General features: G+C 38.7%; 1 protein-coding gene across 1 annotated transcript in view; it reads left to right on the top strand.

The window, feature by feature from the left end:
* The first annotated feature begins 7,262 nt into the window (after positions 1–7,262).
* Positions 7,263–25,707, top strand: part of ELF2 (E74 like ETS transcription factor 2) — a 453,216-nt gene continuing 434,771 nt past the window's right edge. Inside the window, exons 1-2 of the mRNA XM_053703674.1 lie at positions 7,263–7,400; positions 8,895–8,987. The gene's annotated coding sequence lies outside the window, so the exon portion shown is untranslated. The remainder of the gene's footprint in view (positions 7,401–8,894; positions 8,988–25,707) is intronic.

Below are 25,707 nucleotides of genomic sequence, written 5' to 3'. Positions count from 1 at the left end.
CCTTAAAATGTACTATTGGTTTAGAGGAGGCCAAATACTTGAGTCATACCATTGTTAGATAATTGATGGTTAAATGTAAGACAACCAAGGTAGAAGCCATACACAAATGGCCACAGCCTTTAACTAAGAACAAATTAGAGTGCTTCTAGGGTTAACTAGTTATCATAGAATGTTCAGCCCAAGTTTTGCTACAATTGTGGCACCTTTGACAGATCTTACAAAATCAAGGTACCCGGTTATTATAAAATGGTCCCCAGAAACAGAACAAGTTTTTGAGTATTTGAAAGATGCCCTTTGTGTCCATCCAGTTTTGGTAACCCTGACTTCTCTACAGATTTTATTATACAGACAGATGCTTGTGATGGCTTATGAGCAGTTCTCTCCCAAGAGTATCAAGGTGAAGAACATCCTGTTCTTTTCCTAAGCAGAAAACTATTTCCAAAAGAAGAATTACTCTATAGTGGAGAAAGAATGCATTGCTATTAAGTTTACTTTAGAGCCCCTTAAGTACTATCTGTTAGGAAGGAAATTTAAGTTAATTATGGATCATGCTCTTCTCATATGGATGAGCCAGAATAAAGGAAAGAATGCAAGAGTTATTAAGTGCTTCTTTTGTTGGGCAATGCTGATGGTCTGTCTTGGGTACATTCTTTGATGTCCATGGTCACTCAACCCACTGAGCTGGGGGAGAATATGTGACAGAAAGCAGGCCCTGGCAATAAATGGGAGGCATATAAGACCAAGTATTTTAAGTAGCATTCCCCCTTTTTGTAAGTAAGAAAACATGATGGGTTCATGGTTCTACGAAGTGGAAAGTTGTAGCTGTGCAGAGTTGACAGTTGGGATTTAAAATGAACAACTGCTAGTGTAAAACACTACATGAATGCTAGATATAATGAAACATTCAAAGAAAAGATTGAGAATAACATGTGGGTGTATTTTTTAAAGTTTCATTAGCTGTTTGAATATTGACAAAATAAATGTAAAGCTTTAGTGCCTATAAAACAATGGGGGCTGCCATGTTGTAACTTAGATTGCTTTCTCTGCAGTGGCCAATTAGGGACAGTTATAAATAGTGTTCTGCATTTCCATTTCTAACAGGAACTGAAAAGCTCACAATTTCAGAATGGCATTACAGGAAAAGGGGATCAAATAAATAAGTAAAGTGTATTGCATATATATATATATATATATATATATATATATATATATATATATATATATATATATATATATATATATATATATATATATATACAGTTTATCATTTTATGTTGGCATCTCAAAGTGTTTAATGTCCCTTTGAAGTATTCTAAACCTAGTATTGGTTTTTATTGTTCTGCTTTTTCTATGATCATCAATCTGAACTACCAACTGTTCTTTTGCTTATCAATCAGCAAAGCTTTAAAAAAATACTTTCATTGCTCTGTGTATCTGTTCCTGCATTCTGAGTTCCACACACCCTAACCCCCTCACATATGGACTGCCATACAGAGTGTAGGTGGTAAATTGTCATGTAATAAACACAACATTTAACCAAATAAAACATCCCAATGTGTAATTTTGGTGGTGCTTATGGTCTACTGAAGTGTTTCTCATCTCCACGAGTTTGAAGTATTTTACATATTTGCGTATAGTTGTTAAATTGCTGTGATTACTTACCTGTGTTAAGAAAGGAAGATATCTTACATCAAAAATTCCTTTGTTGCTGCATCCCATTGCAGAGGAACTTTGGGCATTCAAGCCAGATGCTTGTCCAAAGACTTGTAAGGAAGTGTGCATCTTGCATGTATCTGTACAGGCCATTTCTTTTCTTCATTAGTTCAAAGAAGTTTAATATGAAATCTTGCAAGAGCATTGTGAAATCTCATGTGATCACAGTAAAGTAATCTGTTAACTTGGGGCTTCAGGGGTAAATTTAAATCTATACTGAGTAGCATGTCTCCTTAAGTCTGTTCTGTTAGGGGTACTTGAGGACTGTAGTGCTAAATAGGAATCTATAGTTGTTTATCCCTTTTTGAGTGGGGGTAATTCACTAAGAAAAACTGGCTCCGAGCAATACCTGGAGACTCAGGACTCTTCAGTTAACAAATATCCAAAAAATCTTATAAGTGATGAATACCTGACAACAATTTACAGAGAGTATCTCCGACTGTGAGGAAAGGCGGGAATCTCAGAGGCCAGAGGATGGAACTATGATAGCTAGTGGGATGATTGGGAGTGTGCCTACGGTGTATCTGGGTTTTCTGTGTGCATGGCTAGGTGGTAAAGGGACATGGTTGAGCAGATTTTAGGTAGTCACTTTGTGAAATGGACAAATGAACCACCCCAACAATGAGGAACCTTTGGAAGCTATGTTAATGTTCTCCCTTTATATTATTTGGTTTGCACACCTTCTGTGTGCCTTGCTCCCTGTGGGTAATTTAGAGCAGTGTTTCTCAACAGCGGTCCTCAAGTACCCCCAACAGGCCATGTTTTCATTATAGCTGAACCTGTGCACAAGTGAAATAATCAGTTTATGGGTGAGAGCAGGTTAGTAACCATGGTTACTGATCAGCTGATTATTTCACCTGTGCACTGGTTCAGCAATAATGAAAACATGGCCTGTTGGAGGTAATTGAGGACCGCGGTTGAGAAACACTGATTTGGAGGACCCTTTGGAGGCTGCAGCAAAGGAAGGGACGTACAATTTTATTCCTTCTTTTACCCTCATAATCACAATAAAGTGATACATAGCCACAGAAACTGTCCTTTTGTCATATAGAATTATGAACCATACTGCCTGGAGTTGTGGTCAACATTTGTGGAGTCACTGAATAGGTCAGACAGATTATTTTCAGTAGATTCTACCACACAGGACACAAAACACCCTCGATAGCGCTTGCTGATTAGTGGCTACACTTAGCCACAAATCAGCAAGCGCTAACCAGGTTCTGAACCAAAAACAGACCGGCTCCTAAGCTTTACATTCCTGCTTTTTCAAATAAAGATACCAAGAGAACGAAGAAATTTTGATCATAGGAGTAAATAAGAAAGTTGCTTAAAATTGCATGCTCTATCCAAATCATGAAAGAAAAAAAGTGGGGTTAGTGTGCCTTTAAATATTATGGGTGTTATAACCAGTGGCGTCACTAGGGGGTGCGGGCCGCACCTGGGTGACACCCTCCAGGGGGTGACACCACAACATTTTTTTTTTTTTTTTAATTTTTATTGAAATTCAAAGAAATACATGTAGAGATGCATAGATTTTTTTTATTAGAGTGGCCAGCATTTGTGAACATTAGTGGGACTGGGGACTGCTAGCCTAAACCTGCCTGCCTATCTGTGCTCACTGCTCAGTGACGTGTGGAGCAGTGGAGTCACTCACTGCTGTGCTGTCTCTCTAAATGGGAACTGGGAAATCGTGAGGGGGATGCCTGGCATCTGGCCGCATGACTGTTTGACACTGTCTCTAAAGTGAAGGAGCCACGTATGATGCCCACCAGACCGGTACGGTCACGGTACACTAAGTGCACACTGAAGAGGTAGGAGGGGAGGGCGGGCGGGGGTCCGGGGGTGGGCAGAGTGCAGAGGCGATTGGCCATAAGAAGCGGTAGGCACGCGGCCCGGGGCTGTGCACTGACAGACATGGAACAGAGTCAGAGAGCAGAATTGTCATAGTTTGCGCGCCTAAACCTTTTCTTCAGTGGTTTATTTTAGAGTGCTCTGTTTATGTTTCATTTGATGCTCTGCTGAGCCAGGGAGCAGCTCTAGGCATGAGCTTTATAATTAATGCAGTGCAGTTTACATATTTTGTATGTGTGTGTGTCTGAATTTTTGTGTGTGTGTCTCATTGTTTTTGTGTGTGTGTGTCTCAGTGTTTTGTGTGTGTGTGTTTTTGTGTGTGTGTGTCTGAGTGTGTTACCGAGTGTTTGTGCGTGCATCTGAGTGTGTTTTTAAGTGTGTCTGAGTGTTTGTATGTGTGTGTGCCTGTGTTTTTGTGTGTGTCTGCTTTCTGGGGGGGGGGTGACACCATAACTTACCGCACCGGGTGACACCAACCCTAGTGACGCCACTGGTTATAACGCTTCCCACAAAGCCACATTTCATGGGTGGTGGATGGTGGATCTATTTATCTTATTTCCCTCCCCAGAACCACCAATGTCACACAAAAACTTGTTTAGATCTAAACAGTTATGTCGCTGCCATTATAAAAACGTTAGATGTGAGTTGTTTTTTTCTTTTGGAACTGCATATAAGACCAGTGATTGATTAGTTACCCATAAACTTCTACTGCTCAAGCAGGTGTAGTTGTAGGACACCACTAGTGAACAACATCATTTCACCAGTTTGGGAGTACAAAAATGTGGAATGACCCAAAACTGTTATACTAATCCCACTGGTTACCATAAAATAGCCATGATGCATTTTTGGCTTTAAATGTAAATTCCTGACACACAGCAAAATTACCAAAGGTAACCATGGAAGCTTATCAGAAGCCCTTTACTGGAAAAGGCACCTTTTATAGAATTATCTGTTGTTTTGTTTGTTAGCTTACACAACACTCATGTTCTATTCTAGGGTACATAGGCAATATGTAACTGATAAGTAGCTTAATCATGAATGGGCTGCAATAGCTTTACTTGATTATCATGCTAAATACATAAAGGATACACCTTTATGTATATACAAAAATTATTTTGTCATCATGCTATTATGAGAGGGATCATAAGTAGCAGAGTCAATAGGGAGCCAGCTGAGGTTTTAATATGGTTTTGACTCTTAACTCTACATATAGGTTTCATTTTGTTAAGTCTTCCTATGTGAATTTGGCATAATCACCCAAGTATAATAAAATATTTTTTTTATGTATTGCTCCACAGTTTTTATATGCAAAAGGCCTCATATATATTAATGTAGCTTAAAACCTCACCCAGCCCTGAAGCTACCTCTGGCATGAGAAGAGTAAAAAATACCCAAGCATGACTTTATATGGAATTTTATTTTTTGATATATGCAACTATGCATAGTGTTTCTTACCCTTTAGGACAATAATGGCTTGGACACTAGAGTCTCAGATTGTCTATAGCACACACAGCTTATTTAAAAACATACATAATTAAAGGGACATTACGGTCAAAATTAAAAGGCACATAGAGGAATTACATATTTGAATAGATACATATTTGCAATATACATGTATTGCCAAAAATACTTCTGATAAAAGTTATCACTGTTTTAGTGTTAACATTTTTCTTTGCACATGCATGTGAACCATAGGTAGATACTCTCAGTGCACCAGCATTTTAAATACTGCAACTGAGCAGTGCGCAAGGGGGGCTTGAATAATCTCAGCAATTAAAGGGACATTAAACCCAAAATGTTTCTTTCATTATTCAGATAGAGCATGTAATTTTAAACAACTTTCCAATTACTTCTATTATCTAATTTGCTTTGTTCACTTGGTATCCTTTGTTGAAAAGCATACCTATGTAGTCTTGAGAGCAGCAATGCACTACTGGGAGCTAGCTGCTGATTGGCAGCTGTACATAAATGCCTCTTGTCATTGGTTTACCTGTGTGCAGCTAGCTCGCAGTAGTGTATTGCTGCTCCTTCAACAAAGGATACCAAATGAATGAAGTAATGTGATAACAGAAGTAAATTAGAAAGTTGTTTAAAAGCGTATGCTCTATCTGTATTATGAAAGATATTTTTTTAGGTTTCAAGTCAAATTAAGTCATTACCAGATGGTACAAGCACCTTAGGCTCTTTAAAGTGATGGTAAACCGAAGCATATAACAAATATTAGGATTTCCCATTACTAAAAATAAACATTAGTTTCTGTCGTTTCATAAAAAAACTATGTTAAACTCACCCTATACGTAAGGAAAGAAGATCGCTAACTCAGTGCCTCCGGCCGCCTACGGCACAGCGCTTTCTTCAATGATGTGACATTTTCACCTCTAAACCAATAGCCGTGCATGTCACTGACATCCCAGCACAGCTATTGGTCTAGAGGTGGAAAAGTCACCTCATTGGAGAAGAGTGCTGTGCCATGATCGGCCGGAGGCGCTGTGTTAGTGATATACTTGCCTTATAAATAGAGTGAGTTTAACATTGTTTTTTACTAAACGATCACAGAAACTAATGTTTATTTTTAGTGATGGGAAATCCTAGCATTTGTTATACACTTGGATTTAGCATCACTTTAACCCTTTGATGACAGGGTTAATTTGTCTACATTGGAACAACGTTCCAATGTAAACAAATTGAAAGCCTGTGATCGTACACGCAATCGCGAGATTTCAATGATGGGATCGGGTCAGGGAGGCGTCCCTATGACGCTATGCACGCGCTCCAGACCGTGATCGCATCCTGGAAGCGCCGTTGGCTTCAGGACAGCCAAACGGTTAGGACATTCTATTTCGTCCTAACGGCGTTAAAGCCCAGCGCAGTTAGGACGGAATAGATCGTGATAATGGCGCTAAAAGGTTAAGAAAGTGCTATGTTTAAAATGCTGGTGCACAGTGCATACTTAACCCCTTAATGACTGCAACGTACCCTGTACATCGCTAGTAGTTAAGGATTTGTCTGGTTGTAATAATGCGGGTCTTGCGGCACTAATAGACCCTCCCTCCTGCAGGATTGTTAAAATAGCGGCCAGAGCGCGCTATGAAAACACCCCCATAGAAAGACCAGCGACGTACCGTTAAATACACTTTTGAAACAGCTAAAGCTTTTATTAGAAGCATTTATGCTAATACATGTATATTACAAAAATGTTTCTATTCAAAACTGATTTGCATTCATGTGGATTCCAATTTTAGCTGGAATATCCCATTAAATGTTCCCAGTTATCCTACAGTCAATAGTTAAAAAAATAAATAATATTCTATCATCAGTAACTATGCTATTTTTATATTCACAAATACAATGAAATGAGCAAACAAAAGAGATAACAGAATGGCTATTATTTCAAACACATGAAGTTAAATGAACATGACAGGCCTGACAGCTGTGCACAGTGAAGTGACTACTGCACAAAGACTGTAGACATAGGTGACACTGCTGAAAGTGCAATTAATAAACTGGCAATACGCGCTCCCCTATACTCCACGAAAGATGTCCATCAATTTATATCATTCAAATTTACTTTCTCAGCAATCCACAAACAAGTAGTCCTTCCACTCTGAAACCACAAGCTTTCGCAGTGCATCCCTCCCTCTGCCATAGTCCCTCCCTGTTTCTGACACACTCACTCTGTATTTCCCTTCCCACTCACACACTGTCTCTGTCATACCCCCTCCTCCCTCTCTCACACACATACACTCTCTCTCTGTGTTGTCACTGCTGCGACCCGCCTCTGCCAGGTTTTCCGTTGCATTGCCCTGGACCTCATTCCATGCGACCATCTTGTCAAGGTAAACGGGGGACAGCATGGTGGCATGTCAGGGTGCACTTTTATACGTGAACGTAAGGCGATAATTTCATGTAGAAGCAGCGAGGGAAGATAGGAGCATGGTATATTGGGGAATCCCAGGCATCAGACATGATGGCAATTTTTGTATCGCTCTGTCATTAGGCAGTCTGTTGCCCTTGCACCCTTTGGTTGCCGGCATTGCGTAGCAATTCGTTGCAGTGCTGCCTGGCAGTTAAATGGTTTAACTCGCCGCCACTTAAGGGGTTAACAAATAGCCCATTCCCCTCCATTACAGAGACTCCATTCTTGCCAGGCACCAGCCTGTGTATAGGATCAGGGTTGGCTGGGGGTTGGTAGCTTGGTGTCATCAGGGCCTACATGTTTGTTGTGAAACCCGGTTCAAGGGAGGGGGAGAGCTTGTGTAGAGTTGGGTCTCAGGCGATTCGTATCCCGGATTGTATCTCGTCTGTCTGGGGTGCTCGGTAATCCCACTACATAAAGTCACACACTGAGCAGTCCCATGACTGAAAAAAGCACTTTGGCAGGATACTCCCAGAGCACTTTTGCTTTGGGAGGTTTTCTGTTTTTCCTCCCTCTGCATTGCTTTACTTGACAACATGTCTGAAGTTTGCTGTCACTCCTGCGTGGTGACGCCTCTTTTGATTTTCTGCTACTTTCCTTTCTTAATTTGTTTTTCTTTTCAAATAGCTAAGCACTGTCTACAAGTTAGTGCTCTGAATGTGAAATTGTGCAGTGGATTTGTTGTTAAAATAGGTGCTGGTACTCATTGATTATTGATTGATATATTGTGCTTGATATATTTTGCAGCACCCTTATGTGAAAACTAGAGTATTTACATGACAATTAAAATATGACCTTTTATGAGATGGCAGAGTAGGTGGTACTCAGTACCAGTGAGCATCCCTACAATGGTCTTGATTCACAAATGACATATAATGTCTCTACTGTTATTTAATGGAGATAAATCAGTGAGATTTAAGAGATCTGCTGCACGTTGATTAAATGAGAAATAACCTAAAACCATGAATTAGAAATTGCTAGAGATGGCCTCTTTGGTCTTAGTAAATCTAGGTCAGTTTATATACACACACATACTGTGTATTACATATGTGGTATGTATACTCTCCTATAGCAAAATATTTGATTGTGTTTATAATATATGTGTCATTTATTATTACTTGCTAGTGTCTGTGTACATTGTCACCCATAATATTGAAGTGTGTTTATAAACAAATATATATATTTATATAGAGAGAGATATACAAATAAAAATATCCTTAGAAGTTAGGAACCATAAGCATTTTAGTTTTTTCGTGCCACAGCATACATGATTGTAGGGCTTGTATCTATTTGCTAAAAGTTTAAAATATGTTTTCTCTACAAATTAAATGTGTATAACACTTGTGATGAATTATGTGCTAACTTTTATTAAACTAATGGCAAAGATAAAACATGCTTCGCTTTGGTTTTCCAGATCTGCTAACTGAATGATGGAAATAACGTTATTGAAGATTTTGTTGTGAAATTTTGTGCCCTGTGCAGTTTTCAGAACACCAACATAACCCAGGTTGGTATCAAATAAATTGACTTTTTGCTTGAGGAGGTTTTCTAGTTAATATATAACATAATATATAAACTCCTAGTATCTCATCCAGATACATAATACTTCTTTGGTTTTATGTGCCATGCTCTTGTGAGAAGTTAAACTTTAAGCCATGCATCATGCATGTAAACTTTATTTTTTATGCTACCAATGAAATGCTATATTATAAAAATGGTACAGTGTTAATTTTTTTTAAAAGAAGAAAAGTTAATATGCTTTTTGGGACTTGCTGTGTCCTTGGATCCCATGTTACTTCTTTTTATAGTGGTACCACAGAAGATAATTTAATAACCTACATCTTAATTGTACTGGGCCATAATTGTTGAAAAAATACATACACTAATCCCTTGCAGGGATGGGGAACCTTGGCCATCCAGATGTTTCAAAACTACATTTCCCATGATGCTCAACTGGATTTCAGCATGCCTAGGCGTCATGGGTTATGTAGTTCTGAAACATTAGGTGTGCCAAATATCCTCATCCTGGCCTTTAGAGCATGTAATTTTACAACTATTAACCCTGCTCTACTGTGAGTTTAACCCCTGCAGTGCTAGTTGCACATCTGTTTGACTAGCGCTACTGATTATGACTAATTGTTTTACTGTTGTGGCCATTTTAAACATTAAATACAAAATTGAATTCCCTATGACATACATAATGGGATATTACAGCCAAAATTGAAATGGAGATCAGTGCATTTATATTTTGAATGCAAACAATGTTTAGAATAAAAGCTTTCACTTTTTTTCAGTGAGAATTTTTTTACCATGTACGTGCATGAGAAGCATATCTAAATATGCATTGTGTGCTAGCATTAGTGTGACCAGAAAACAGGTGGCTTATATCATATAACTCATGGGTACCACTCACTCTTTGAGCAGACATACTGTTTTTAAAATGCTGGTGCATGGGGCATATCTAGATATGCTTTGCGTGTACATGCACAGTGAAAGCTCATACGTGTATACTGAAAAATGCTTCTATGTAAAACGGAAATACATTGATGTGGATTTCAGTTTTGTCTGGAATGTCTCTTTAATTATGTTTAATAAGAAAAAAACTTTACAATACCCTTTTGTTATTCATTTTTTAATTTCCTATAATTTAAATCTGAAAACTGTATTTTTTTCATCTGCCTGAGAGAGCTGTTGTGCCCATAAAAATGCTGTATTGTATTAGAGCATTTTATTATAACAGCACTGTTGCTTGTATATATGTGTGTTTAACCCCTGCAAAGGCATAGCCATGCTTTATTCATTCTGCAAAAGCTACAGAATCACATGAGAATTATACTCTTGTTTTTTAGCATGCTGGAATAAAAAAACAATCCCACGTATGCTGAAGTGCTACCGTGCATATCTGGTAATGACTCTCTGGCTATTTTCCTTAGTCAGGACCATACTTCCATTTTAAAAGAAAAGGGGGGAAAATTAATTAAATGTTTCCAAGAGCAAAGCTGGATCAGTGGATTAAATTTATGTTTTTTTCTTTTTGTTATTATTTATTCTGCCAAATCTACAAAAAGCAAACTATGAAACACATTAAAGGTACATTATACACTAGATTTTTCTTTGCATAAATGTTTTGTAGATGATCCATTTATATAGCCCATACAGGTTTTTTGTTGTTGTTGTAAAAATGTATAGTTTTGTTTATTTTTAAATAACGTTGCTCTGATTTTCAGACTCCTAACCAAGCCCCAGTGTTTTAGGAGTATTCTGATGTATTGCTCCTCTTTGTGTAAAGGGTCTTTTTATATGTAGAGGGGGGGGGTCTGCTTCCACTGGGTGTTCCAGTCAACCTAATCAAAAGTGCTAAACTGGGAGCTTCTAAGTAAGTTTTTAAATTGTTTTATACTGGATTTTTATATCAGTATCTGTGCATGTTATTCATTATAGTAGTGTCTATTACATGCAGTTATATGAAAATAAGTGTATACTGTCCATTTAAAGGGACATTCGATTTTTCTTTCCATAATTGTTTTGTAGATGATCCATTTATATAGCCCATCTGAGAGAGTTTTTGTAAAAATGTTTAGCTTTGCTTGTTTTGTTTTTTTTAATAACTTTGTGCTAATTTTCTGACTCCTAACCAATCTCCAACATTTTAGAGGTATACTGATGTCTACAGACTCCTTCGGCTTCTGTTTGTATAAGCCAGACATCCTCAAACTTGGCCCTCCAGAGGTTTTGGAACTACATTTCCCTTGATGCTCAGACAGCATATCAGCCGGCTGAGCATCATGGGTAATGTAGTTCCAAAACCTCTGGAGGGCCAAGTTTGAGCATGTCTGGTATAATGTCTTTTTTTTTAAATTTTTTTATTAATTTTTATTGAGGTTCCAAGCACGGCATACTTATATATAATAGCAGTTAAGTCAATACAGAAGTTTGTTTCAATGCAGAAAAACCACTATACATTATATAAAATACATATAGCACTTGAGAGTATTGAAAAACTGTGAAAAGAAAACATAAAGCTTGCCAACAAAACTACCTGTCTTCTAACTAAAACGAAAGGCCACTTTTGGGCCTTGCAGAACTATGGGAGAGAAGATAATTTGCAGAAGACATTTATGATTAAAATGAGTCCACTCTTGGGTCTCGACATAAACCTCAGTTTTCTTGTTTTGTGACTTATGAATCTGTTATGATATATATCTCCTATGACGATAGTAGGTCTCAATAATAGGTCTTTGAACTAAGTTATAACAGAAAGATTCTATGGGGGTAGATCAACTAGGAGAATATACATTCTTGGGCTTAGAAGAGTATCACATACCATGTTGTATGAAAGAATAACCGATATATTTCAAGCACCATGGGACCTAACGCAGCAAACCACTAACTCTTATTCCAGGTTAAACTAAATATATTGTGAAAGCAAGGCGTTTAAAAGTAACTGACATAATAGTAATACAGGTGTAGGGACCAAGATAAATCTAAATAGACACAAGGGGTGAATATTCTGAGCCCATTTACATCATCAAAAATCTCCTCTTTTATGACAGGTCTTTGAAAATTTCCAGACTGCACAGAATAAGATATTGCCCTCTGTGTGACCTATAGCAGGGTAGCGTGATGGAATGGGAGGGTTCTATATAGTGAATTAGAGGAAAAAATTACTAGTTCCAAGCAAGCATAATTGCACATAGGTTTTCCCATAACCATAGATAGTGTATAAAAACAGGTGAAGCTATAACCGTTATAGGGCACATTTTAACCCAATCATATCACATATACAAACACAATCAATTATACAACCTGTTTTACCAACATAAATACATTATGTAAATAAATAGAACACATATGTGTCAGGTATAATAATGAAAAATGAACTGGGTATGTACAAAGTTTGTAGTCATGTCCCGAACTTGTTTGTCCTGTATGAATACCAGCTTTCACACTACACTCATGGTAAACGCTTATATTATGAAAGAGCAAGAGTTAAAAAAAAAAAAAAGACAAAACAGTAAACTCTGAAACTTTGAGAGTCTTGTAACTAGGTGGAAGCACCGTAATACTTGCCGTTTGAAAAGTTCAATGGTTTTACCCTCCGTTATATGTTCAGCAGGTTTAAACCTATTCCCGGTTCGTAGTGTTACTCAGTCACACAGAGAAAAAGAAAGGCAACCTCGGGTGGCAACCAGGCTTTTACGGAGAGGCTTCTCCCTTCAACCGGTTCCTGAAAGCTGCAGATGTTGCGCGGATCCGTGTGCTCGCTGCCCTAACAAAAAAAAGTTTTCCGTGATACTGGGTAGTTGCAGAGGGAGCTAAGCACGAATAGGCTTGCCAAGGTGTCCTTTTCGATTAGCCTATGCCAGAACGTATTGGGAGTATAGTACCTCCGATATCCTGAGCGCAGAAAGTGTTTTTGATCGCTCTCCATAAGCCTCTATGCGCATATCTCCAGAGACCTATCCAGCCCCCACAATGGCCTCTTTGAAACAATGTCTGCTGACCGAACACAGCCAACTTGTCTCCGTGTCTGTTCTGGGTCTTCAGCTTGGGGGATGTCCTCCAGTTAGAGCTCGTGCTGACTCCATAGATAGTTAGCCAATATCGCTTAGTACCGTATGCGACCTGGCGAGGCCCTCTAGTTGCTATTGGCAGAGGCAGAGGCTTCTGAGGTGGCGGAGTGGCGCCATTTTGCTCAGATATAGTCCTCACATGTGTTGCTTTTTTTCTCTGCGGATAACTCTTTGTAAGGTTTAGGATCACCTCCCTTTGTGGGACGAGGCTGCTGGACCCAGTAGGTGTTGGTAATCAGTGGGGATTTTTGTTGTACAAGAATTTCTCCTAATTCAGAGGCATATGCCACCTCACTTGTCAAGGAGACGGGACCTGCCTCCGGCCCAGCTGTGAGTAGGCAGCGTGCGGCAGTTACCACCGGGGTTTCAAAGATGGTCGCCGATCCATTGCTTATAGAGGGTCCATTATCTTGTTTTGTAATGGTTGGGTTCAGATGCAAACAGTGTTTTGGGGGCTCGGGTTCCTTTGCTCGTTCTAAATCCACTGAGTCAGGCTTAGTATCAGCATTATTTCCGTCATATGCCCAAGCTGCTGCCATCTTCTCTGTAAGCTTTAGAAAGTGCTTGATTAAGAGATTGCGTATCTCATCAATTAGTATAGCTGCATCAGGCTCCATACTGTTGTAGTTGTCAGTGTCCACGCACTGCATACCCGGCTTACAAGGTACCGGGGGGGGGGGGGTGTTGAGGGCCTCTCACTCTAGTGGCTGCCTTAGGCCTCAACTCTCCGGATCAGTTGTCAAGGGTGATAGTCCCAATTTTGTAATATCATTCAAATCAGCTAGATAAGCAGAGCTTAGTTACCAGGGAAAGGTAGATGGATGATCCTTATAGACATCAATAACAGGCAAATTATTAATGCTTCACTCAGAGCAACTGATATTGCGACCATTCAAGGTGCTGCCCAGAGACACGCCCCATAATCTGTCTTTTCATATGCAGCAAAGGGGGGAGTGTCTGCTGTTCCTGTTTCCCCACCCCCTTTTACTTTGTGTCACAGTCTAACTTCATCCACAGTGCTAAACTGGGAGCTTCTGAATGAGTTTTTAAAAGGTTTTATGCTGGATTTTTAGATCAGTATCTGTGCATATTCTTCTTTATAGTAGTGTCTATTACATGCAGTTATTGGAAAACTGGTGTATACTGTCCCTTTAATAATTAGAGATTACTTTGATGATCCTATAAGCTAGTAGTCCATGATATACACATTAAACTTAACTCAAAATGATAAATAATTATTGTAAAACCAAAACATGTATATAATTAAAAAAAACAAAAAAACAACCCACATCTCTAGATGTTGCTAGACAAAGCAGGATACAATTAACTAAATAATGTTGAACCCTTGTTGCAAAATAGTTTCTATCTATTCTAGAATAAAAACCAGATCCGAAAAATGAGTGTTATATAGTTCATCCATGTCCATTTTACTATGAAACAAAGTAAAATATTTGCTTTCTGACATTTATGCGTTTTAAAACTGTAGAATTTACCATTACTAAAAATAAACGCGATTAATTTGTTTCCACTTCTGCAGGATAATTTGTTTGCAGCTATTGGCTAAGATATAAAAGCTTTTTTTCCATTTACAATTAAGCTTTTCAGATTAACGAGAAAGTATTTAGAGTCTAGAGTTATATTGCTATGTAAAATATATGATTAATTTGAGATAGAACCTCTTTCCAAAACTGTTGAATAATCTGGAATGTCCACCATATATGTAGCATAAAGTCCCCACATCCCTGCCAACATCGGTCTGATGCTTCAGTAAAGATATGTCTCAATCTCATTGTTGTCATATACCATCACAAGAATTTGTTATTGGTCTGTAATATATTGGTTGATTCAGAAGATTTGGCAGTGGACACAAATATTCAGTGCCACTCCTTTTTTCTTTTTTTTTTATGCCAGGAAGGAACATGGATAGGTAAGTGTCGGTTTGAAACAGTTTTTATTGTTTTAAATTGTTGTAATTTAATTCTCTTGTATGATACAGTGTTTAAATGTAACATTTATATAAAAAAAATGCAAATATGTTACAAGACAAAAGGAGCTTCTTAACAATGTTCTACAAGTTACACAAACATGAGAAGTTCTAGTGTAAAAATATAACGTTGTACTGAAGCAGTAATTTATATGACAGGGAGAAAATGTCTCAGTGGTATAGTGGATAAACATATTTCAAAGGGGGATAAGTTTCTAGTCAGGGAGTTTTTGTACTTGTTTGTGGCAATTAAATTGTTTAGTTGTAAGAAGTGAAATGATTACCCAGGGTTTCAAGGGAAGTGATGGTAAATTCTAGCATTTAAAGAAACTCTAGGATGTTCCTTCATTCATCAGTTAAAAAAAAAATAGAAAAAAAAAAGTTACCTTTATTTTGCAGCAGCTTTAGTGCTAACCTAAGCGCCTAAGGCCACCCATAGCACGACTCAGTTTTTGAATGAGGTGACGTTTCCACCTCTTTGCCAATAGCTGTCTTTGTCTATGGCATAATACCGAAGTGCAAGCACAGCTATTGTCTAAAAGGAGAAAATGTCAACTCATTGAAAAAACTGAGCTGTGCTGCTGGAGGTGCCTAGGTTAGCGCTGCAGCGAAATAAAGGTACCTATTAATTTTATTTTAAACTGATGAAGGAACTGCACCTTTTATTTTTAGTGATGGTAAATCCTAACATTTTTGAAACGCTAGAATTTACCATCACTTTAAGTTGAGTTCTCCAGAACAGCATAGATGGGGATTAACTAATGTTTCTCTGTTATTTTATATATAAAAGACATGGTGGAAACTCAGGGTTTCCCAGGCGTGGGGTCAAAGGCAAAAGGGATTGAAGATATATCAGGATTTTCTTTTAATAATTGTAGAGCACACTTAAAATGTATCATTAATAACAGGAAAGAGCTTTATGCAGGGATGATTATCAGTAATATTGGACAACCAACATTGACTACCTACGTGGGACAAAATGTTTTTAAAGGCAGGCACCTAATTACCAGACACTGCTTCCAGAAGGACTTTCCTGACAAGCCCATCATTTACAAAGTATGTTGCTGCCTTGTAAATATATTAAAAATAATCCTCGTTCTTGAAAATCCAAGAAGAAATTGATCTAAAAACATGGCAATAATGCATTTTGGAAAACATCTAGGAATAGGAAAGAAGGCATTCTTCAAATTAAATGTTGACTTAAATTGACCCTGCAGAATAAGGGGTAGAATTGTTATTACTTGGAAAATAGGAACTCTGAAAAGTATTTTTAAATTCATTAAGTCTAGAATTGGTTGGAAAATTCACTCTTTTTTTGGAAAAGGATGGGATTGGTTGGAAAAGGATGGGGTAAAACCATTGGCCTTGTTCCAAAACTTAACTACAGCTAATACAATTCTAATTTTTTTTTTGGAAAATGAGACAGAAGACACCTTCCTTGAAAAGGCCTATATTTGAAACCTATTCAGTAATTCTGTGAAACTATGTTTAGAACCCAGAGATCTTTGACAGACTGCAATAGGCAAAAGGCCTAAAAAAGGTGAACACTGCCCTATACCAGAAAAGAATCTGAATTGGGGCCATACCTTTATGTTGATTTGTAAGAGGAAGAAGACTCCTGGAATGTTTGACCTTGTTCCAACTGGATTAAACTTCCAGGAAGATCTGGAAGATTCAAGTCATTATAAGGAGGAGAAAGAGTTTTGGTCACTAGATTGACAAGGAATGAAAACTATTTGTTATATTTTTCCCTTAGACTTATTGTGGAAATAATGTCAAGACCAGGTCTAAATAAATTCTTCCTTGAAAAGGAGAAATAAAAGTCTATCTTTGGACACCTTGCTGACAATTACTTGCATCATAACGCTCTTCTGGTCATATACTTAGAATACAATTAAATTATGTCATCAATGGGACCATAAATCAAGTGCATTAGTCGTCTTTAGAAGTTTCAAACAATTTTGAAAATCTTCATCCACTGTCTTTTGAGGTTTGCTCAGACAAATTGTAACACCAAAGAGCAGACACAGCTGCTATAGAAGCAATGCTTGCAGAAAAAGGCTTTTTGATGAAAGGTTACCAATTTCATGTCCATATAGTTCCTGAAAAATGTACTATCCTCTAAAGCATGGTTCTTCAAACTTTTTTTTCCAAGACCCAGTTTAATGATACCACATACCTTCGCGACCCAATTTATATTCTTGTTCTGAAAGTTGATAAAGTAATTTACAAGATACCAGCAACTTTTTGCTAAATGACTAAAATGTCTGCGTACTTTTACTCTTGATTGTAGTCAAATGTGAAAGTGTTCTTAAAGGTAACAACACACACCATACACACTCATACAACACACACCATACACACACTCATACAACACACACCACACACACTCTCATACAACACACACCACACACACACACTCATACACCACACACACACACACACTCATACACCACACACACACACACTCATACAACACACACACACACACACTCATACAACATACACCACACACACACACACTCATACAACACACACCACACACACACACTCATACAACACACACCACACACACACACTCATACAACACACACCACACACACACACTCATACAACACACACCACACACACACACTCATACAACACACACCACACACACACACTCATACAACACACACCACACACACACACACTCATACAACACACACCACACACACACACTCATACAACACACACCACGCACTCTCATACAACACCCACGTCACACACACTCATACAACACACACAGCACACACACTCATACAACACACACAGCACACACACTCATACAACACACACAGCACACACACTCCCATACAACACACGCACACCACCCTTTCATATCTATTCACACAAATCCAGGGATTTTTTCCTCCTGCACTGTGGGTTACATATATGGGATTTCTTAGATGTATAAGTATTAGGCTGGTTGCTCTGATAATTACTACTATCAGTGAGAGTGCCCTTTCTGAGACAGTGCACACACAGGTTAAGCCTTAACTTCTTCCTTCTACTCTGTTTTCCATTTAACCCTTGGCTGCCACAGAATGAAGACCCAGTTTAATGATACCACATACCTTCGCAACCCAATTTATATTCTTGTTCTGAAAGTTGATAAAGTAATTTACAAGATACCAGCAACTTTTTGCTAAGTGACTAAAATGTCTGCGTACTTTTAATCCTGATTGTAGTCAAATGTGAAAGTGTTCTTAAAGGTAATAACACACACACTCTCATACACCACACACACTCTCATACAACACACACCACACACACACACTCATACAACACACACTCTCATACAACACACACCACACACACACACTCATACAACACACACTCTCATACAACACACCACACACACACACTCATACAACACACACTCTCATACAACACACACCACACACACACTCATACAACACACACTCTCATACAACACACACCACACACACACTCATACAACACACACTCTCATACAACACACACTCTCATACAACACACACTCTCATACAACACACACTCTCATACAACACACACTCTCATACAACACACACTCTCATACAACACACACTCTCGTACAACACACACCACACACACTCTCGTACAACACACACCACACACACTCTCGTACAACACACACCACACACACTCTCGTACAACACACACCACACACACTCTCGTACAACACACACCACACACACTCTGGTACAACACACACCACACACACTCTGGTACAACACACACCACACACACTCTCGTACAACACACACCACACACACTCTCGTACAACACACACCACACACACTCTCGTACAACACACACCACACACACTCTCGTACAACACACGCACACCACCCTTTCATATCTATTCACACAAATCCAGGGAGTTTTTTCCTCCTGCACTGTGGGTTACATATATGGGATATGGGATATTAGGCTGGTTGCTCTGATAATTACTACTCTGTTTTCCATTTAATCCTTGGCTGCCACAGAATGAATGAATATATATATATATATATATATATATATATATATATATATAGAGTGCAGAATTATTAGGCAAATTAGTATTTTGACCACATCATCCTCTTTATGCATGTTGTCTTACTCCTGTATATATATATATATATATATATATATATATATATATATATATATATATATATATATATATATATATATATATATATATATATATATATATATATATATATATATACAGGGAGTGCAGAATTATTAGGCAAATTAGTATTTTGACCACATCATCCTCTTTATGCATGTTGTCTTACTCCAAGCTGTATAGGCTCGAAAGCCTACTACCAATTAAGCATATTAGGTGATGTGCATCTCTGTAATGAGAAGGGGTGTGGTCTATTGACATCAACACCCTATATCAGGTGTGCATAATTATTAGGCAACTTCCTTTCCTTTGGCAAAATGGGTCAAAAGAAGGACTTGACAGGCTCAGAAAAGTAAAAAATAGTGAGATATCTTGCAGAGGGATGCAGCACTCTTAAAATTGCAAAGCTTCTGAAGCGTGATCATCGAACAATCAAGCGTTTCATTCAAAATAGTCAACAGGGTCGCAAGAAGCGTGTGGAAAAACCAAGGCGCAAAATAACTGCCCATGAACTGAGAAAAGTCAAGCGTGCAGCTGCCAAGATGCCACTTGCCACCAGTTTGGCCATATTTCAGAGCTGCAACATCACTGGAGTGCCCAAAAGCACAAGGTGTGCAATACTCAGAGACATGGCCAAGGTAAGAAAGGCTGAAAGACGACCACCACTGAACAAGACACACAAGCTGAAACGTCAAGACTGGTCCAAGAAATATCTCAAGACTGATTTTTCTAAGGTTTTATGGACTGATGAAATGAGAGTGAGTCTTGATGGGCCAGATGGATGGGCCCGTGGCTGGATTGGTAAAGGGCAGAGAGCTCCAGTCCGACTCAGACGCCAGCAAGGTGGAGGTGGAGTACTGGTTTGGGCTGGTATCATCAAAGATGAGCTTGTGGGGCCTTTTCGGGTTGAGGATGGAGTCAAGCTCAACTCCCAGTCCTACTGCCAGTTTCTGGAAGACACCTTCTTCAAGCAGTGGTACAGGAAGAAGTCTGCATCCTTCAAGAAAATGATTTTCATGCAGGACAATGCTCCATCACACGCGTCCAAGTACTCCACAGCGTGGCTGGCAAGAAAGGGTATAAAAGAAGAAAATCTAATGACATGGCCTCCTTGTTCACCTGATCTGAACCCCATTGAGAACCTGTGGTCCATCATCAAATGTGAGATTTACAAGGAGGGAAAACAGTACACCTCTCTGAACAGTGTCTGGGAGGCTGTGGTTGCTGCTGCACGCAATGTTGATGGTGAACAGATCAAAACACTGACAGAATCCATGGATGGCAGGCTTTTGAGTGTCCTTGCAAAGAAAGGTGGCTATATTGGTCACTGATTTGTTTTTGAATGTCAGAAATGTATATTTGTGAATGTTGAGATGTTATATCGGTTTCACTGGTAAAAATAAATAATTGAAATGGGTATATATTTGTTTTTTGTTAAGTTGCCTAATAATTATGCACAGTAATAGTCACCTGCACACACAGATATCCCCCTAAAATAGCTAAAACTAAAAACAAACTAAAAACTACTTCCAAAAATATTCAGCTTTGATATTAATGAGTTTTTTGGGTTCATTGAGAACATGGTTGTTGTTCAATAATAAAATTAATCCTCAAAAATACATCTTGCCTAATAATTCTGCACTCCCTGTGTATATATGTGTGTGTGTATATATATATATATATATATATATATATATATATATATATATATATATATATATATATATATATATATATATATATATATATATATATATCCTCCATGTGTATCTGCACTCTCAATGTCCAATAGTCGCCAACCAGGGTGCCAGATCAGTAAGTATTCATAGTAATCTGCAACATAGGACTGCACTCACTGGATTTATGTAAAAAATCTCTTTAATTAGGTAACGTTTCGGAGCACGCAGGCTCCTTCCTCAGACCAATACAAAACATGCAACTAAACACTGTGTCTTATAAACATATTGAGCCCCACCCACCACCAAATTAACTGTGAATTGCGCCAAAACTGGGGTTGTCATAGTGATAACCCCTAACCCCCTCAGTGTTACCATACTACTAATCAAACAATTCCTAGGATAATTCATAAAAGCTTCAAAGTTGTATAGGTGGTACAATAAATGCATGAGCCACAAAAAGTGCCTATTACTAAATGTAAAGCTAAACATCCATGTGTTCCAGTACATACATAAATGGATTAATTAGATAAGAGATATGTGACTGCCAAAACATTTCATATTGGTGTAAATTAGACCTTCATATGTGATATATAGACATATAGACATATATGGCAGTACAGCAGTGCATTACATATAGTCACATCGGTTATACATGTATTAGTCATTACATCAGAGTAGCACTGTGTAACCCTCTTATTGTGTTGAACTGTGAGTTCATATTAACGTTTATGATATGTCGTTCCCACTAGGTGATAATGTATCTGCAGCTGATCTCTATTCAATCATATTTAGGGACTCGTACTGTAAACCCTTAAAGCAGCATTATCACTCTTACCTTATGTATTACTTTATAATATGTCTGTATATATTGTGTTTTAAGGTCAGATTAGGCTCCCAATCTTCTGTAGGACAGATCGTTGCCTGAACAAAAACGTAGCTAAAAGAACGGGCCACTAGATTGTATTAGGCGCCCAGAGAAGCAGCTCCGGCGCCCGTACTGCTCATTAGCATAGCGCATGGCTAATTTACATAAGTTGATGACGTATGCGCGTGTATCTGCGCGTCGTCATGGTGACCCAGCAGGGCGTTAGGCAATATGCGATCGTGACCGCTTGTGTTACATCGTGTTAGCTATAGTCAAAGCCTTAATATGGGACACACTTAAAGGAATATTCCTTTAGCAAGGGCATACAAAATAAAAAATAAAGATTTAAAATTTATATTTCACACTGAGTGGGCTGAGAGCATCGTAATGGATGTATATATATGTGTCACCACTGTATTACTGACATATATCTAAGTGTCTCATAAGGCTAACCACATTATGTATAAAGTTTGTACATATACTTTAAGTTAGGCACACTAAGTATGACAGAGAGACCTTATCCCCTGTAATGTTGATAACAAAAATAATCAAGTAGCAATCCATAGAAATGCAGAAGGCTGTGTAAATCTTTGTAGCCTATTCAACAATAAAACAGCCATAGGGTTAGACTACGTGTGGGGTCAGTTCAGATAGAACTGAAAGTTTTTTACATTAACACATATGTGTATACAAATATTTAATAATAGTACAGTCTAGGACCTTGTGCCTGGACCCTCATGAGTCCATTCAGTAAAACCTCAAAATATATCATTGGTTTACTGTTATAAATGGCAATCAAAGTGACATCACATTCTCCCGAATAGCTTAGTATAGGTTTAGCAATATAGTGTTATTAGATTGTTAATGTCTTTAGGTAAAAAAAAAGTCTGTATCAGTCCTACTGAAAACAGATCCTGTGTTAGGTTGCCAGGAACAAACACAGTGTACTCCAACTAGTTCAAGAATACCATAGGTGTCCCATTAATACCCATATGTCACGTATTAAAGTGACCTGCTTCCATCACTAAGTAGCCAACACACAGGCCCATAAATGACACTTAAGTTGGACCCACCAAGTGTGTATCACACTAGGGCATATGAAACTCACTGGTTAGTTAACCAACTATAGTGTGTCCAGGCAGGTCCTGTACCTTATCTGTGCTCCGCTGGTCCAACATCATGACCTGACTTGTGTCCCACAATCGCGGGTGGAATGCACCAGGTGCCTCATCACAAGACCGGAATGTAAAGTAGCCATTGTAGCTTAGTTTCAGAGGAAGCAGTGCCAGTCATTGGACATATTCAGGCCTTTGGGGTATAGGGTACCAAGTCTATGAATCCATCTCGCTTCCATCTGGAGTAGGGTTCTATCTCTGTCCCCACCTCGTTTGAGGGATGGAACGTGGTCAATCAAGATGAACCTTAAATCTGTTACTTTATGTTTGGCCATAAGGAAATGTCTTGCCACAGGTTGGTCCGAAGTTCCTTTATCCAGGGCGCTTCTTATGGCTGATCTATGGTTCGCCATTCTGAGACGTGCATTGTCTGTCGTTTTTCCTACATAAAATTGGCCACAGCAGCAACTCAATAGATAGATCACATGAGTCGTCGTACAGGTGATATAATGTCTTATTGTGTACTTTTGAGTAGTGTGTGGATGTCTAAACACTTTACATGGGATCATTCCACTGCAAGTTGTGCATCCCAGGCATCTGTAGCAGCCCTTTTTCTTTGTCATAAGCCATTGCTGTTTCATATAGCATTGCTGTGGGTCTGTAGCCATGAGTAGATCCCTTAGACTCCTTCCACGTCTATACCCCATAATGGGGGGGTCCATATGTGTAAATGGTAAACTCTGGTCAGTCGCTAGGATCTCCCATCTATTTCTGATGTCCTGTGCCATCTTGTCTTTCCCTTTATTATAGGTGGTGGTGAATATCACCCTTTCCTTTTTGGTCTGTGCCAGACATTTAGACTGGTGATCCTCCTGAGTAATGATCTCATCAATGACACCCTGTATGAGCTCCATCTTGTATCCCCTTTGTAGGAACTTCTCTGTCATCATTTGTAGTTGTGGTTCACGGTTACTATTTTCAGTATTATTTCTTAATACTCGGATCATCTGTGACTTTATGATCGCCTTTCTGGTGTGTGGAGGATGGTTACTGGATGCCTCAAGAATAGAGTTTCGATCAGTTGGTTTGGTGTATAGAGTTGTGAATAGTTTGCCTCCTTTCTTATAGATTCTTAGATCCAGAAAGTCAATACTGTTCAGGTCATATTTCAACTCGAATTTAATTGGGGATTCAAGTGTGTTAAGTTGTACTACCCATTCCTTCAAGGATTCCTCCGTGCCCTGCCATATGAGGAAGACATCATCAATGTACCTTTTGAAATGTCTTATTGTATCAATATTGTATACATCTATGATATCACGCTCATAGCGCTCCATGTACAAGTTAGCGTAAGATGGGGCCATGTTCAACCCCATTGCTGTCCCCATAAGCTGTTGGTAGAACGTACTTTCAAAGCGAAAGTAGTTGAGGGTTAAACATTTCTCCAGTAGGTCAAGTATCAGGGAAAGCGGAGGTCCCACATATGGGAACCTTGACAGGGCTAGTGTGACCGCCTTGAGTCCATCTGTGTGGGGGATAACCGTGTATAGGCTCCTTACGTCCATAGTGACCAACAGGTCACTGTCGCCAATTGTGTCCACGGTACTAAGTATGGTAATGAGGTCACCTGAGTCCCTAATATATGAGTCCATTGATCTCACCAGTGGCTGTAGGATTGCGTCAACAAATATTGCTAGGGGTTGCAGCAGGGACCCCCGTGCCGATACAATTGGCCTCCCAGGGGGGTTCTTTTGGTCCTTGTGTATCTTGGGGAGGGTATATAGAATTGGATGTATGGGATACATACTATTGAGAAAATTAAATTCATCACTGCTGATCCAATTCAGCCGTTTTGCTTCAGATAGAGTCATATCAATGTCCCTTTTAAAAGAGTTAGTTGGATCTCGGGTAAGTTTTTTGTAAGTCTGATGATCATTAAGTTGGCGAAGAATTTCCTTGCGATATTGGTCATAGTTCATCACAATAATGGCTCCTCCCTTGTCCGCTGGGCGAATGACTATCCCAGTGTCATTGGATAATGATTTGGTAACACTGAGGGGGTTAGGGGTTATCACTATGACAACCCCAGTTTTGGCGCAATTCACAGTTAATTTGGTGGTGGGTTGGGCTCAATATGTTTATAAGACACAGTGTTTAGTTGCATGTTTTGTATTGGTCTGAGGAAGGAGCCTGCGTGCTCCGAAACGTTACCTAATTAAAGAGATTTTTTACATAAATCCAGTGAGTGCAGTCCTATGTTGCAGATTACTATGAATACTTACTGATCTGGCACCCTGGTTGGCGACTATTGGACATTGAGAGTGCAGATACACATGGAGGATATGATTGTTTTTTATCTGGCACCCAAAAGGATTTACTGAGCTGATACTCACACCACCTGTGGGTCTCCACTAGCAACAGTGGGGCCTTTTTGTTTCATTTGTTTGTTTTCTGGAGAAAACAATTTTGTCTTTGGTCTGCAAGGACCTTTTTTTAAAAAAAAACACACACTGTTTGTTTACCATTACTACTAATCTGGCTTTGTTTGGGCCCACATCCGGCTGCTCATACAATCTATACCTACAAGAGACATTTTAATTGAAAGAAATAGTTATCACAAAACTTACAATATGGCAGAGGCAGTAGGTGATCCTGAACTACCTGAAGAGGAATACACTACAAAGACATTTGCGTTTACTAGTGATGATGCCATGAGGATCCTGGTAGATTCAGAAACAACAGATATGGAACAAATTGAAAACTCACAAACTATCTATAATACTCTAATGAGACTTAGAAAGAGAGAAATTGACCTTGAGCTACATACAGTATATTTATCTAAATATTACAAG

This window comes from Bombina bombina, chromosome 2 (genome assembly GCF_027579735.1).
Source record: "Bombina bombina isolate aBomBom1 chromosome 2, aBomBom1.pri, whole genome shotgun sequence".
Lineage (NCBI taxonomy): Eukaryota > Metazoa > Chordata > Amphibia > Anura > Bombinatoridae > Bombina > Bombina bombina.
Note: the sequence above shows the minus strand (reverse complement) of the source record. Positions and strands in the feature narration are given on the sequence as shown.